The sequence below is a fragment of the Periophthalmus magnuspinnatus genome, chromosome 5, assembly GCF_009829125.3.
Source record: "Periophthalmus magnuspinnatus isolate fPerMag1 chromosome 5, fPerMag1.2.pri, whole genome shotgun sequence".
Classification (NCBI taxonomy): Eukaryota; Metazoa; Chordata; class Actinopteri; order Gobiiformes; family Gobiidae; genus Periophthalmus; species Periophthalmus magnuspinnatus.
Window position 1 is genome coordinate 32,111,581 of NC_047130.1, and position 17,675 is coordinate 32,129,255.

Consider the following 17,675-nt stretch of genomic DNA (forward strand, 5'->3'; position numbering starts at 1 on the left):
AAGAACAAAGGACTCATCCTATAACTTTAAAATAAATATGAAGAAATCCAATGTGGCAGGGCATCAAGGCAACTCAATTTCAGTCCATATGTCCCTGTTTATCTGGTAGAAAAATAAAAGCGTTTTTTCTTTATTTTGTTATGTCATCCAAAATGTCTGTTTGCAATGTGCCAACTCACACAGATGGTAGTCAGCGCTCAGAAAGATGCTAATAATGATTTTTATTGTGTAGTCATGGGCAGCATGAGTCGACTCCCTTATTCCTTGAGTGGCTCTGCCTCAGCATCGGCACTCACACATCTGTAAACAGTACACAGTGTGTTATTTCACACTACTGCTGCCACGCTGCAGGTATGCAAATTCAGGCACTATTTTGGGAATCAGTGTTTGAGAAATTAGAGACATTTGCTTGCACAGCCAACTAAACAGCCTGCTCCCAGACACACTTTCCCTCTCTGGAAGGAGAAGACTAATGAAAAATATCTAAGAGAAATTCATTGGATAAATTTAATCTTTAGAGTAGAAGTATTGTGTTTGTGTGAGTCTACATTGTATTTCTGCTTGCTAGGTTGGTTTCCTGAAGTAAACTGGAGACAAAGGATCTGCGAATGAGAACAACCCTAACCCCCAGGGCACTGCACATTGGCTGGGATGAAAGCGGAATAATGCTGCTCACATGCGTCAAAGCAAATGAACAGAGAGGCTCTTATAGAGGAATTTAGCATTTCAAACACAGACAATTGTGGACAGAGCATGTGACTCTGGCTCAGACATGTTATAATCCGTACAGCTGAAAAAAAGGGCTGTGACGAGGAATGGTGGTCGTGATGGGGATTCTGCTGCTTCCATTTACCTCATGTGGTTGTCATGGCGACACAGCCAGAGGGCCAGGCTCTTGGCCGCTGGGATGCTTCTGGAAATCGTGGCCCTCAAATCGTGACTGCACTTTCTGTCAGCTGTGTGCTCAAATAAATGAGCCAAATGTAATATTATGAAACGATTAGCTTTTCTGATTGCATCATAGTTCTCTCTGCTGGTGCTTGGTAGTTGGTCTTTTTGACTGTATTTTAAATGCCACATGCTCAGCCGCTATTTTCAGAACTTGCACACGGTGAACCTGCTGTCACTTTGCCTCTGTCCAGGGACTGAGTGAAAATCTTAAAATTCATCAACTTCTACTTCTGGTCTGTACAAAACATTAATTATGCTAAATAAATTGCACCTCCTGCAAAACAAATTAACATTACAAGGATTTTTATTATTATTATTATTATTTTTCCAATAAAAACCTGATAAGCCAAAAAAAAAAACACATTTAAGTCTATGTCGAGAAAAGACAATAAAGCTGGTTAGAGGTATGTTGTTGTTTTGGAAAAGAAAAATTTATTTATTTGCGGTGAGTGTCTGGTTTCAATCCTGCTACTGACCTACAAACACAGGAAGCTTGCGGGACACGACGAGAGGTAAGCTAACCCACAGAGAGGAAGCTCTGCATGAATAATGGACTGTGCTTTACAGCGGGATTATGCTGTGGTGAGGAGGGGGGCAGGGGGACTTGGGTTACATGGGCCAAAACAACACACACCTGATGCTCTTGCCCCTCCACACAACTAATAGCAGCCAATGTCAGGCATCAGCCCAGTTTCTAAAAAGAACAGATTTAGTGCAAAATGTCCTATGTGGAAAGTTTTAGTCCTTGGATAAACCTACTATAAATAAATAATAACCACAAAAACCACCCTATTTTAATCTACAAAAGCAGACAGAATATCTTAAAACAATATTGTCGCAGTTTTAAGATTGCTGTGCCCTTGGGGCTCCTTAATATGTGAACAACATACTGGAAGAATACATTAGTGAGGAGTATGCACATTTTACGTGTATTGTATGCAGAATGAGCTGTATAATGTACGCAAATATATTATGTAATAGGTTATCAAAGGTTGAGCTGGTATTAAAAGCTAATTAAGATTCCTCACCACAGGGATATGCTGGAGATAACAACGGTATATGTTTTAATTGCAGCATAATCTGCTCTCCCTTCTAAATGTTTTTGTTTGTTTGACCTCATAGCTGAAATTATATCATGAAGCACAAACTGTCTAATGATTCACCAGACATTTCTGCTATGTACATCACACATCACACCTGACTCTCAGGTAGTGAATGGGTAGTTTAAATCAGCACTAAGTCATTATTTACATCGTTTAGCCTGTTTTGTACTGTCCACTTCCCCACCAAACCGAAGCTTGGTGGTTTGATCTCTAGCAAGACACTTCACTCACTTTGCCTATGAATGTGGCATATGAGTGATTGCTGGTGGTCTGAAGTCCACCCCAAGGCAATGACTTCAGAACTATCTCCTCCAAGCATGAAGAATTAAAGGTACAATGACCTGTTTTTTTACTTTTTTAAAAATGTGAAAAACAGAACTAGTTCATTTTAAATGTTTGCAGCAGTCCAAACGTATTCATCACTTTCATTCATTTCAATACATTCCTAATATCCTAATTAATGGGGTTGTTGGCATATTGCACAACTCTCAAAAGCAGCAGAAGTTTTGTCTTCAAGCTACTGTTAACAACAACTAACATGCTAACAGTGTACCAGTGTTACTTTCTGGTTTGCGCATAATAACAATGCATTATCAGGGTGACAGTATCTCAGTTGGAAGAGACCCCTGATTGGACCTGTCAGGTTGGCGGTTCGAATCCCGCTCTCGACATAAACGTTAGAGGTGGAGCAGTCAGTTCTATGGACCCACAGGTTGGTGGTGCGATTCTAGCTCCCACAGATGAATGCTGTCATTGTGTCCTTGGGCCAGATACTTAACCCACCTCGCCCCAGTGTCTATGTACACTGGTGTATGAATGTGTACGTGTATCTATGAGTGTTGATGTAAAGCGCTTTGAGTCCCTCGAAGCTATAAAAGCGCTGTTTAAAAAAAAAAAAAGAAAAAAAAAATGACATGACCATTTAATAATTTGATATATACAGCACACTATGGCTTTATTTTGACCCTGCTTTAATTCCAATGCACAAAAAATGGGTACAGCCCCTTTTATCAATAATGCATAGAACTGTAAAGTGCTAAATAAGTATGCATTACTAGTATTGCAATTTTTGTCATGATATACACTGAAGCTACCATGGTACTGTTAACAGTGCAGCAGGTAATATGTCCATGTAGTTATAAACTTGCCTTTAGCAAACGGCTCATCCGCTGGAATTACAATACAGTATGGCAGGCTAGCGCACCCAATTACACTTAAATGCCATTCTTTACGTTCATAAAGAACATAATCATGTAAAGTGAGTGGAGGAAAAAAGAGCTACCATCTTGTTTGTTGAGAGGAACTTAATTTAAGCATACTTGAAATAATGAGTCAGGATTACTGTTCGCATTGTGTGCTGATTCTGAGGTCTTTAAATTTAACTAACTAACTTTTTTGCCCCATCATTTGCTTCGTCTTCTTTCACACCTGCTAGCATCATGCACTTGACTTTTGCACTAAATGATCTCTTCTGCTCAGGCAGATTTGTCAACAGTTGTGCTAGTTGTTTACCTTTACTACCTCTGGACAGGCCCACTTGTTTACACATGTCGATATGTTTATTGATCGTATGTAGTCTTAAACCAGATGCCTTTAACAAGCTAGCAAAAGTACTCCAAAATGCTGCTCCTTTTTTACCTGCTCCCTTGGGTCTCACATATTCTGCCACCATAAATGATTATATAGCTTGATTGCACATTAATGCCATAGTGTCATAACAGCCTTATGAAAACAGAAAAATATGTTTTGCCCTGAAAACTTAACCAAAACATATTAGCTGTAATTACACAGCGGGGAACCATTTCTTCTTGTGATTGATACAAACGTCTTTATCTTAGGGAATTATTCCTGCACAAGCAGCATGGAAATGATTGGGCAAAGAGCACAACAATATGAGGCCAATCAGTCATAAAACTCACTCAAGGCATAATGAGGTCGTAATGATGTATGGCGTTCATCACACTGTCAGCATTTATACAAAATCCACTATGAAAGATGTCTCTAGTGCTAACAAGTGGCGTTTTTATTGAAAGGTTAGTCTAATAGTTGTGTGCAAACATTTGTCTACATAAATTTGTTCATGAAATTTCTCCAAAAGGTGCACTAAAAGTTCAGGGGAAATGGCATTTTTCTTTGAATCAATTATAAAGTCTGAATTAAATCATCATATTCCCCATCTTTCCCTTTTCCCATTTGCATTCTTTTTTCATTCATACAAGATAGCACCTGACAATATCCTTACTGCCTCTCCTCTAGCATTTCTAGCATCATTTATACATGTCCAGATCATCTCAACCCGGTTACACTGACTTTTATGTTGCTGCCCTGATTGTACAGGCTACATTTACATCTTAGTCCAGTTACTGTCTCCCAGGATTGGCCTAGAGTTGATGCCTCAACTTAAAATAATCTCTGCTCTCACTTTTGACCACAAGCCTTGGATCAGAAATCACATTTGAATATTCATGCAGTCAGTAGAAGTGTGGCATATGGTATATGCAAACGTCACAAGGACCCCTAATTTACATCTGAGAACAGTTACTGTTATGTTGCTGGGTTTAAATCACAAAATTCGACAGGTCTAATCTGTATTTTATTGAAATGGAGAACAAGAAACATGAATGTTGTCATCTATGTTGTCATAAAGCAAGCTGAAGGGCAAAGTCACTAAAAATCAGTGTAATGTGCAGATTTCCTTTTTGCATACTTCATATGAAAATACCATGTCATCAAAAGGGAAACCCAGCTCTGGGAGTATGACATTGCCTCATTCTAGAATCTGAAGCCATCAGTTTTATAACACAGTGAAACAGCACTAAAGTAAAGAGATCTTTTAATAGGCTGGATCTTTTAATAGTCTGAAGTAAATTGGGCAGGGGTAAGAAGAGTAGAGTGTACAAAGACTTACAGGAGTGAAGTTTTGTCTGAAGTGGATGTCAGATAGCAGGAGAGAAAAGAGTCTAAATATAAATCACAGTGAGTTGGATTTGTTATTGGAGGTATTCTATAAAAAGAAAATGCTTTCATGCGCCCTACTTTTAGGATAGATGGAGGCTCCTACAAAGTGCGTGAAAGTAAATGGAGGTAAAGCAGCTTAGAGACAGGGCTCTTTCTCGCCTGTTCTCTTAGTGGAACGTCCACACTGTTTACACTTCCACTCAGCACAATCACATGTTACACGGGAGTAGTACTCTTCAAACACAGATGCAGTTTCCATAAAGCACGGGCCATTTGTATGAGGGGGGAAAGGAGCTGACGTCCCCAAAATGTGTGCATGCAGCGCAACATGCTAACAGCCTTCTAAAGGTCAGAGCATGTTTGTTCTCTTTCTCTGAGTCATGCATGTGTTTGGGGCTATTAGTATGGAGTCTTAGGTAGAAGATAAAGACAATTAACATTCTTTGAATTTATACAGTATGTAAATACACAATTTAAAGGTGCTGTAGGTGATTTTACTGTCTTAAAAATGTTAAAACAGAACTAGTTCATTTTAAACAGTATGGAATGGTCCAGTTATTGCTCACTTACCTTATGCATTTTGAGCATCCCATTACTCATCATGATGAATTCATAAGCACTTTTCACAACTTTTAGAGACCAGACTGAAGCCATCATGGTAAAGCTAACAATAACTAGCTTGTTAACGGCATACTTCCTGTTTATCAGACAACAAAACGCTTTATAATTAGATGCAGACAGCACGCAATAGACATATTGTGACTTCAGGAGCTGCTTATACAATATATTTGTACTGGGGCAAGACAAATTTTGCTCATATACATGGGAAGAAATTGGGTTCAAGGCTTTTAATTAGTGTATAATTATAATTTCTTTCAAATTACTCCCATTTCTTGAAGCGACTTTAATGTTACCTTAGATCTTGACACTCAAGCTTTCAACATAAAATTAGACTATATTCTTATCAATATATAAGAAAAAGAGTTTGTTTTAAAATTACATCTCTTTGGTTTCTTATTTTTCTGGAGTTTTTTTGGGAACTCCATTGACCACACCAGATGGACACTAATGTAGCGGCCTGGCATCATGCAGTAGCTTACACTGAGAATAAATGTGCTTACATCCTCACTGTTGGTTTTTAGCACCCAGCCAAAATACTTCTGCTGACTTTGGAAAATCATAGAGGGAAAACTTTTTGAAAGATGACATGTTAGTTATTCTTGCACTCACAGTAAATAAAACAAAATTTGGAATGGTGACAGGGAAGACTAATTCTATTCTCACAAAGGTAAATGAAGGTGCCTTTGATATTTAAACACACATATTTCATATTATTTTTAGTGTGCCTGTAATACTGATTGCAGTGCTAATGCATGAGGACTATTAAGCTTCATGCCTGGTTAAAGCTGTCCTGTGTCAGTGACAGAGGAGATAAAAGGGATGGACAGGAGGCGGGACAGGCAGGGGTCCAGATGTGTAGGTCTGCCCCGCTCAAAGTGCACCACCCAGACCAGATGTGCTCCTATGTCACAGCCACGGCTCAGAGAAGGCTATGTGAGCAGGGGGAGGGAGGACAGAGAACCAGGGGGCGGGGCCACGGGGGAGTCCACATCTGTTTAGATTATCCTGATCAGGCAGGGGGAGACAGAGAAGCCATCGGTTTTGTCCCTGTAGAGAGCCAGCTAGCTTTGTAAAACATCTGATCCATCAAAAATAAAACAGTAATAGGAAAGGTTGGTGAAATGTTATACAGAAGAGATTATATCACATGCATTTAAAAGTTAAACTTCAGCCAAACTAATTTGCATAATGCGAATAATGTTCCAAACCTTGACTGTAGCAAATAAAAGCAGTTTTAAATGTGTGTAAAATGTTCAAGTACATTTGGGATGTTCTTCCGAGAGGAGATTGTTCACCTGAGTAATTAAAATAAGACACAAGGCCAGTAATTATTGCCTGGCTGTGATGTCCTTTAGGTAAGGTGAAATAGACACTAAGACTAAGAGCTTTGTCATTGGTGTTAAGCCTCATTGATTATATGAACAATTTACTGCATGTGGATGATCAACCATAACATTATGACCATTACTATACACTACAAACTGCAATGAAACTTTTCTTTCAGAAGTATGAACTTTCCAAACACCTGTCGCTATGTATGTTGAGCACTGTTCCTGACTTGGATGTTTTGCTTTTGTCTGGGGTTGCCACGGCAAACCAGTTGCACTGTGATTTGACATCATTTTACATGATGCCCTTCCTCTTGCAGTCAGCCATGTTGTGACTGTAGTCTGTAGGGACTGTCTCATCCATGAACACAACATTGATCAGAGGTAAAACACAGTACAACCCTCGGATGGGCTGCTCTCACTCACTCAAACAACGTTTATATTTTAGGCCCTATTGTTTCCATTAAAGTTTATTCACAGCAATGGCAGCAAACCTGTGATTTACAGAGATCCATTCTTCTATGCAAACCAGCTGCAGCATTGTATCATTTGGTTGATGATGATTGAGCATATGGCTGCATGTGTTGACTCAAAGCCTGTTTGAGCCCTGTGATTGCCTCTCTATAACATGTCATTACCACCTCCAGATGAAGTGTACATGCTGTCTCCATCACTTATTTATGCTCAGTGTGTTTGAGCTTGTGCTTCTGCACACAACATAAGCCATGGCCCCTCCACATGTCATCATGCTTTAAGACATCTAATGAGAGTGCATGTAGCAATGCTGCTTTCTGTGCCAGCATGCTGTAACATAGAAAACAAAATAAATAAATAAATAAATAAAACAGTTTAATAAAAAATGTGTATACACACACACACACACGCACACACACGCACACACACACATATATATATGAGGGTCATTCGATAAATAAGGTGAATTTTTCAATATAAGGACTTTTAATACAGTTAGAAGCTTACTTTTTTGTTTGTTTGTTTGTTTTACTTGTTTTTCACATGGATTTAATTTCTTTTGCAGATTAAAAAAAAAAAAAAACTGAGAGTTTTGGCAATTAACAAAGATGGCTGACCAAGAAGCATGCTCCAGGATTGAACAGCGGTCAGTTATCAAGTTTTTGGTTGCTGAAGGGTGCAAACCCGTTGAAATTCACAGGAGAATGTCAACTGTGTAATGTTCGATCACCTCAGGAGACCTCACTTCTGTCAGCCTACCAGGCCTGCCTTCATCCTCAACACTGCTCCGTCCTTCAATTTAGCTCACTTGTAGACATTTTTTTTGGCTGAAACATGTGTCACCATACACAGTTGACATTCTCCTATGAATATGGGTTTGCACCCTTCAGCAACCAAAAACTTGATAACTGACCGCTGTTCAAACCTGGAGCATGCTTCTTGGTCCCTTCTGGGAGGAAGACCCTTTCTGTGTGGACTACCTTCCCTCTCTTTGTCACCATCCGGCTACACTCAAGCCGAATCACATTCCAATGTCTGTGCTGTAGATCCTTGTGGTGTGGATCAGTGAGTCGATGTTTTGCTCATTCTTAGCGTACAGCTTGATGTCATCCATGTAGAGGAGGTGACTGATGGTAGCCCCATTCCTGAGTCGGTATCCATAGCCAGTGTTGCTGATGATTTGGCTGAGGGGATTCAGACCTATGCAGAACAGCAGTGGGGACAGTGCATCTCCTTGGTATATGCCACATTTGATGGTCACTTGTGCAAGTGGCTTGCCATTGGCCTCAAGGGTGGTTTTCCACAACCTCATCGAGTTTGCAATGAAGGCTCTTAGAGTCCCGTTGATGTTGTACAGCTCCAGGCATTCAGTGATCCATGTGTGTGGCATTGAGTCGTAGGCTTTCTTGTAATCAATCCAGGCAGTGCACAGGTTGATCTTATGGATTCTGCAGTCTCGGGCGATTGTTTGGTCTACCAGGAGCTGGTGTTTGGCTCCCCTGGTATCTGTGCCAATGCCCTTCTGCGCCGTGTTCATGTATTGATTCATGTGCCCACTTATGTTAGCCGCGATGATGCCTGACATGAGCTATTAGGCCATTGGCTGATGGTTGGATGGTACTGTACCCTTTGAGGGATCCTTTTGGATCAGGATTCTACGCCCTTCGGTTAGCCATTCAGGGTGAGTCCCATCCTTTAGCAGCTGGTTCATTTGTGCTTCCAGGCGTGGATCCTGTCAGGGCCTGGTGTGGTCCAGTTTTTCATACCTGAGACTCTTTCCTGGATGTCTGTCACCATCCATCCATCCATCCATTTTCTTCCGCTCATCCGGAGCCGGGTCGCGGGGGCAGCAGTCTAAGCAGGGACTCCCAAACTTCCCTCACCCCAGACACATCCTCCAGCTCCTCCGGTGGGATCCCAAGGTGTTCCCAGGCCAGCTGAGAGACATAGTCCCTCCAGCGTGTCCTGGGTCTTCCCCGGGGCCTCCTCCCGGTGGGACATGCCCAGAACACCTCCCTAGAAAGGCGTCCAGGAAGCATCCTGAGCAGATGCCCGAGCCACCTCAGCTGGCTCCTCTCAATGTGTAGGAGCAGCGGCTCTACTCCGAGCTCCTCCCGTGCCGCTTGTATCCACGATCTTGTCCTTTCGGTCATTACCGAGAGCTCACCTATGGTCATGAGCTCTGGGTAATGACCGAAAGGACAAGATCGTGGATACAAGCGGCACGGGAGGAGCTCGGAGTAGAGCCGCTGCTCCTACACATTGAGAGGAGCCAGCTGAGGTGGCTCGGGCATCTGCTCAGGATGCTTCCTGGACGCCTTTCTAGGGAGGTGTTCTGGGCATGTCCCACCGGGAGGAGGCCCCGGGGAAGACCCAGGACACGCTGGAGGGACTATGTCTCTCAGCTGGCCTGGGAACACCTTGGGATCCCACCGGAGGAGCTGGAGGATGTGTCTGGGGTGAGGGAAGTTTGGGAGTCCCTGCTTAGACTGCTGCCCCCGCGACCCGGCTCCGGATGAGCGGAAGAAAATGGATGGATGGATGGATGGTGACAGACATCCAGGAAAGAGTCTCAGGTATGAAAAACTGGACCACACCAGGCCCTGACAGGATCCACGCCTGGAAGCACAAATGAACCAGCTGCTAAAGGATGGGACTCACCCTGAATGGCTAACCGAAGGGCGTAGAATCCTGATCCAAAAGGATCCCTCAAAGGGTACAGTACCATCCAACCATCAGCCAATGGCCTAATAGCTCATGTCAGGCATCATCGCGGCTAACATAAGTGGGCACATGAATCAATACATGAACACGGCGCAGAAGGGCATTGGCACAGATACCAGGGGAGCCAAACACCAGCTCCTGGTAGACCAAACAATCGCCCGAGACTGCAGAATCCATAAGATCAACCTGTGCACTGCCTGGATTGATTACAAGAAAGCCTACGACTCAATGCCACACACATGGATCACTGAATGCCTGGAGCTGTACAACATCAACGGGACTCTAAGAGCCTTCATTGCAAACTCGATGAGGTTGTGGAAAACCACCCTTGAGGCCAATGGCAAGCCACTTGCACAAGTGACCATCAAATGTGGCATATACCAAGGAGATGCACTGTCCCCACTGCTGTTCTGCATAGGTCTGAATCCCCTCAGCCAAATCATCAGCAACACTGGCTATGGATACCGACTCAGGAATGGGGCTACCATCAGTCACCTCCTCTACATGGATGACATCAAGCTGTACGCTAAGAATGAGCAAAACATCGACTCACTGATCCACACCACAAGGATCTACAGCACAGACATTGGAATGTGATTCGGCTTGAGTGTAGCCGGATGGTGACAAAGAGAGGGAAGGTAGTCCACACAGAAAGGGTCTTCCTCCCAGAAGGGACCAAGAAGCATGCTCCAGGTTTTGAACAGCGGTCAGTTATCAAGTTTTTGGTTGCTGAAGGGTGCAAACCCATATTCATAGGAGAATGTCAACTGTGTATGGTGACACATGTTTCAGCCAAAAAAAATGTCTACAAGTGAGCTAAATTGAAGGACGGAGCAGTGTTGAGGATGAAGGCAGGCCTGGTAGGCTGACAGAAGTGAGGTCTCCTGAGGTGATCGAACATTACACAGTTGACATTCTCCTGTGAATTTCAACGGGTTTGCACCCTTCAGCAACCAAAAACTTGATAACTGACCGCTGTTCAATCCTGGAGCATGCTTCTTGGTCAGCCATCTTTGTTAATTGCCAAAACTCTCAGTTTTTTTTTTTTTTTAATCTGCAAAAGAAATTAAATCCATGTGAAAAACAAGTAAAACAAACAAACAAACAAAAAAGTAAGCTTCTAACTGTATTAAAAGTCCTTATATTGAAAAATTCACCTTATTTATCGAATGACCCTCATATATATATGTGTGTGTGTGCGTGTGTGTGCGTGTGTGTGTGTGTGTGTATACACATTTTTTATTAAACTGTTTTATTTATTTATTTATTTATTTTGTTTTCTATGTTACAGCATGCTGGCACAGAAAGCAGCATTGCTACATGCACTCTCATTAGATGTCTTAAAGCATGATGACATGTGGAGGGGCCATGGCTTATGTTGTGTGCAGAAGCACAAGCTCAAACACACTGAGCATAAATAAGTGATGGAGACAGCATGTACACTTCATCTGGAGGTGGTAATGACATGTTATAGAGAGGCAATCACAGGGCTCAAACAGGCTTTGAGTCAACACATGCAGCCATATGCTCAATCATCATCAACCAAATGATACAATGCTGCAGCTGGTTTGCATAGAAGAATGGATCTCTGTAAATCACAGGTTTGCTGCCATTGCTGTGAATAAACTTTAATGGAAACAATAGGGCCTAAAATATAAACGTTGTTTGAGTGAGTGAGAGCAGCCCATCCGAGGGTTGTACTGTGTTTTACCTCTGATCAATGTTGTGTTCATGGATGAGACAGTCCCTACAGACTACAGTCACAACATGGCTGACTGCAAGAGGAAGGGCATCATGTAAAATGATGTCAAATCACAGTGCAACTGGTTTGCCGTGGCAACCCCAGACAAAAGCAAAACATCCAAGTCAGGAACAGTGCTCAACATACATAGCGACAGGTGTTTGGAAAGTTCATACTTCTGAAAGAAAAGTTTCATTGCAGTTTGTAGTGTATAGTAATGGTCATAATGTTATGGTTGATCATCCACATGCAGTAAATTGTTCATATAATCAATGAGGCTTAACACCAATGACAAAGCTCTTAGTCTTAGTGTCTATTTCACCTTACCTAAAGGACATCACAGCCAGGCAATAATTACTGGCCTTGTGTCTTATTTTAATTACTCAGGTGAACAATCTCCTCTCGGAAGAACATCCCAAATGTACTTGAACATTTTACACACATTTAAAACTGCTTTTATTTGCTACAGTCAAGGTTTGGAACATTATTCGCATTATGCAAATTAGTTTGGCTGAAGTTTAACTTTTAAATGCATGTGATATAATCTCTTCTGTATAACATTTCACCAACCTTTCCTATTACTGTTTTATTTTTGATGGATCAGATGTTTTACAAAGCTAGCTGGCTCTCTACAGGGACAAAACCGATGGCTTCTCTGTCTCCCCCTGCCTGATCAGGATAATCTAAACAGATGTGGACTCCCCCGTGGCCCCGCCCCCTGGTTCTCTGTCCTCCCTCCCCCTGCTCACATAGCCTTCTCTGAGCCGTGGCTGTGACATAGGAGCACATCTGGTCTGGGTGGTGCACTTTGAGCGGGGCAGACCTACACATCTGGACCCCTGCCTGTCCCGCCTCCTGTCCATCCCTTTTATCTCCTCTGTCACTGACACAGGACAGCTTTAACCAGGCATGAAGCTTAATAGTCCTCATGCATTAGCACTGCAATCAGTATTACAGGCACACTAAAAATAATATGAAATATGTGTGTTTAAATATCAAAGGCACCTTCATTTACCTTTGTGAGAATAGAATTAGTCTTCCCTGTCACCATTCCAAATTTTGTTTTATTTACTGTGAGTGCAAGAATAACTAACATGTCATCTTTCAAAAAGTTTTCCCTCTATGATTTTCCAAAGTCAGCAGAAGTATTTTGGCTGGGTGCTAAAAACCAACAGTGAGGATGTAAGCACATTTATTCTCAGTGTAAGCTACTGCATGATGCCAGGCCGCTACATTAGTGTCCATCTGGTGTGGTCAATGGAGTTCCCAAAAAAAACTCCAGAAAAATAAGAAACCAAAGAGATGTAATTTTAAAACAAACTCTTTTTCTTATATATTGATAAGAATATAGTCTAATTTTATGTTGAAAGCTTGAGTGTCAAGATCTAAGGTAACATTAAAGTCGCTTCAAGAAATGGGAGTAATTTGAAAGAAATTATAATTATACACTAATTAAAAGCCTTGAACCCAATTTCTTCCCATGTATATGAGCAAAATTTGTCTTGCCCCAGTACAAATATATTGTATAAGCAGCTCCTGAAGTCACAATATGTCTATTGCGTGCTGTCTGCATCTAATTATAAAGCGTTTTGTTGTCTGATAAACAGGAAGTATGCCGTTAACAAGCTAGTTATTGTTAGCTTTACCATGATGGCTTCAGTCTGGTCTCTAAAAGTTGTGAAAAGTGCTTATGAATTCATCATGATGAGTAATGGGATGCTCAAAATGCATAAGGTAAGTGAGCAATAACTGGACCATTCCATACTGTTTAAAATGAACTAGTTCTGTTTTAACATTTTTAAGACAGTAAAATCACCTACAGCACCTTTAAATTGTGTATTTACATACTGTATAAATTCAAAGAATGTTAATTGTCTTTATCTTCTACCTAAGACTCCATACTAATAGCCCCAAACACATGCATGACTCAGAGAAAGAGAACAAACATGCTCTGACCTTTAGAAGGCTGTTAGCATGTTGCGCTGCATGCACACATTTTGGGGACGTCAGCTCCTTTCCCCCCTCATACAAATGGCCCGTGCTTTATGGAAACTGCATCTGTGTTTGAAGAGTACTACTCCCGTGTAACATGTGATTGTGCTGAGTGGAAGTGTAAACAGTGTGGACGTTCCACTAAGAGAACAGGCGAGAAAGAGCCCTGTCTCTAAGCTGCTTTACCTCCATTTACTTTCACGCACTTTGTAGGAGCCTCCATCTATCCTAAAAGTAGGGCGCATGAAAGCATTTTCTTTTTATAGAATACCTCCAATAACAAATCCAACTCACTGTGATTTATATTTAGACTCTTTTCTCTCCTGCTATCTGACATCCACTTCAGACAAAACTTCACTCCTGTAAGTCTTTGTACACTCTACTCTTCTTACCCCTGCCCAATTTACTTCAGACTATTAAAAGATCCAGCCTATTAAAAGATCTCTTTACTTTAGTGCTGTTTCACTGTGTTATAAAACTGATGGCTTCAGATTCTAGAATGAGGCAATGTCATACTCCCAGAGCTGGGTTTCCCTTTTGATGACATGGTATTTTCATATGAAGTATGCAAAAAGGAAATCTGCACATTACACTGATTTTTAGTGACTTTGCCCTTCAGCTTGCTTTATGACAACATAGATGACAACATTCATGTTTCTTGTTCTCCATTTCAATAAAATACAGATTAGACCTGTCGAATTTTGTGATTTAAACCCAGCAACATAACAGTAACTGTTCTCAGATGTAAATTAGGGGTCCTTGTGACGTTTGCATATACCATATGCCACACTTCTACTGACTGCATGAATATTCAAATGTGATTTCTGATCCAAGGCTTGTGGTCAAAAGTGAGAGCAGAGATTATTTTAAGTTGAGGCATCAACTCTAGGCCAATCCTGGGAGACAGTAACTGGACTAAGATGTAAATGTAGCCTGTACAATCAGGGCAGCAACATAAAAGTCAGTGTAACCGGGTTGAGATGATCTGGACATGTATAAATGATGCTAGAAATGCTAGAGGAGAGGCAGTAAGGATATTGTCAGGTGCTATCTTGTATGAATGAAAAAAGAATGCAAATGGGAAAAGGGAAAGATGGGGAATATGATGATTTAATTCAGACTTTATAATTGATTCAAAGAAAAATGCCATTTCCCCTGAACTTTTAGTGCACCTTTTGGAGAAATTTCATGAACAAATTTATGTAGACAAATGTTTGCACACAACTATTAGACTAACCTTTCAATAAAAACGCCACTTGTTAGCACTAGAGACATCTTTCATAGTGGATTTTGTATAAATGCTGACAGTGTGATGAACGCCATACATCATTACGACCTCATTATGCCTTGAGTGAGTTTTATGACTGATTGGCCTCATATTGTTGTGCTCTTTGCCCAATCATTTCCATGCTGCTTGTGCAGGAATAATTCCCTAAGATAAAGACGTTTGTATCAATCACAAGAAGAAATGGTTCCCCGCTGTGTAATTACAGCTAATATGTTTTGGTTAAGTTTTCAGGGCAAAACATATTTTTCTGTTTTCATAAGGCTGTTATGACACTATGGCATTAATGTGCAATCAAGCTATATAATCATTTATGGTGGCAGAATATGTGAGACCCAAGGGAGCAGGTAAAAAAGGAGCAGCATTTTGGAGTACTTTTGCTAGCTTGTTAAAGGCATCTGGTTTAAGACTACATACGATCAATAAACATATCGACATGTGTAAACAAGTGGGCCTGTCCAGAGGTAGTAAAGGTAAACAACTAGCACAACTGTTGACAAATCTGCCTGAGCAGAAGAGATCATTTAGTGCAAAAGTCAAGTGCATGATGCTAGCAGGTGTGAAAGAAGACGAAGCAAATGATGGGGCAAAAAAGTTAGTTAGTTAAATTTAAAGACCTCAGAATCAGCACACAATGCGAACAGTAATCCTGACTCATTATTTCAAGTATGCTTAAATTAAGTTCCTCTCAACAAACAAGATGGTAGCTCTTTTTTCCTCCACTCACTTTACATGATTATGTTCTTTATGAACGTAAAGAATGGCATTTAAGTGTAATTGGGTGCGCTAGCCTGCCATACTGTATTGTAATTCCAGCGGATGAGCCGTTTGCTAAAGGCAAGTTTATAACTACATGGACATATTACCTGCTGCACTGTTAACAGTACCATGGTAGCTTCAGTGTATATCATGACAAAAATTGCAATACTAGTAATGCATACTTATTTAGCACTTTACAGTTCTATGCATTATTGATAAAAGGGGCTGTACCCATTTTTTGTGCATTGGAATTAAAGCAGGGTCAAAATAAAGCCATAGTGTGCTGTATATATCAAATTATTAAATGGTCATGTCATTTTTTTTTTTCTTTTTTTTTTTTTAAACAGCGCTTTTATAGCTTCGAGGGACTAAAAGCGCTTTACATCAGCACTCATAGATACACGTACACATTCATACACCAGTGTACATAGACACTGGGGCGAGGTGGGTTAAGTATCTGGCCCAAGGACACAATGACAGCATTCATCTGTGGGAGCTAGAATCGCACCACCAACCTGTGGGTCCATAGAACTGACTGCTCCACCTCTAACGTTTATGTCGAGAGCGGGATTCGAACCGCCAACCTGACAGGTCCAATCAGGGGTCTCTTCCAACTGAGATATTGTCACCCTGATAATGCATTGTTATTATGCGCAAACCAGAAAGTAACACTGGTACACTGTTAGCATGTTAGTTGTTGTTAACAGTAGCTTGAAGACAAAACTTCTGCTGCTTTTGAGAGTTGTGCAATATGCCAACAACCCCATTAATTAGGATATTAGGAATGTATTGAAATGAATGAAAGTGATGAATACGTTTGGACTGCTGCAAACATTTAAAATGAACTAGTTCTGTTTTTCACATTTTTAAAAAAGTAAAAAAACAGGTCATTGTACCTTTAATTCTTCATACTTGGAGGAGATAGTTCTGAAGTCATTGCCTTGGGGTGGACTTCAGACCACCAGCAATCACTCATATGCCACATTCATAGGCAAAGTGAGTGAAGTGTCTTGCTAGAGATCAAACCACCAAGCTTTGGTTTTGGTGGGGAAGTGGACAGTACAAAACAGGCTAAACGATGTAAATAATGACTTAGTGCTGATTTAAACTACCCATTCACTACCTGAGAGTCAGGTGTGATGTGTGATGTACATAGCAGAAATGTCTGGTGAATCATTAGACAGTTTGTGTTTCATGATATAATTTCAGCTATGAGGTCAAACAAACAAAAACATTTAGAAGGGAGAGATTATGCTGCAATTAAAACATATACCGTTGTTATCTCCAGCATATCCCTGTGGTGAGGAATCTTAATTAGCTTTTAATACCAGCTCAACCTTTGATAACCTATTACATAATATATTTGCGTACATTATACAGCTCATTCTGCATACAATACACGTAAAATGTGCATACTCCTCACTAATGTATTCTTCCAGTATGTTGTTCACATATTAAGGAGCCCCAAGGGCACAGCAATCTTAAAACTGCGACAATATTGTTTTTAGATATTCTGTCTGCTTTTGTAGATTAAAATAGGGTGGTTTTTGTGGTTATTATTTATTTATAGTAGGTTTATCCAAGGACTAAAACTTTCCACATAGGACATTTTGCACTAAATCTGTTCTTTTTAGAAACTGGGCTGATGCCTGACATTGGCTGCTATTAGTTGTGTGGAGGGGCAAGAGCATCAGGTGTGTGTTGTTTTGGCCCATGTAACCCAAGTCCCCCTGCCCCCC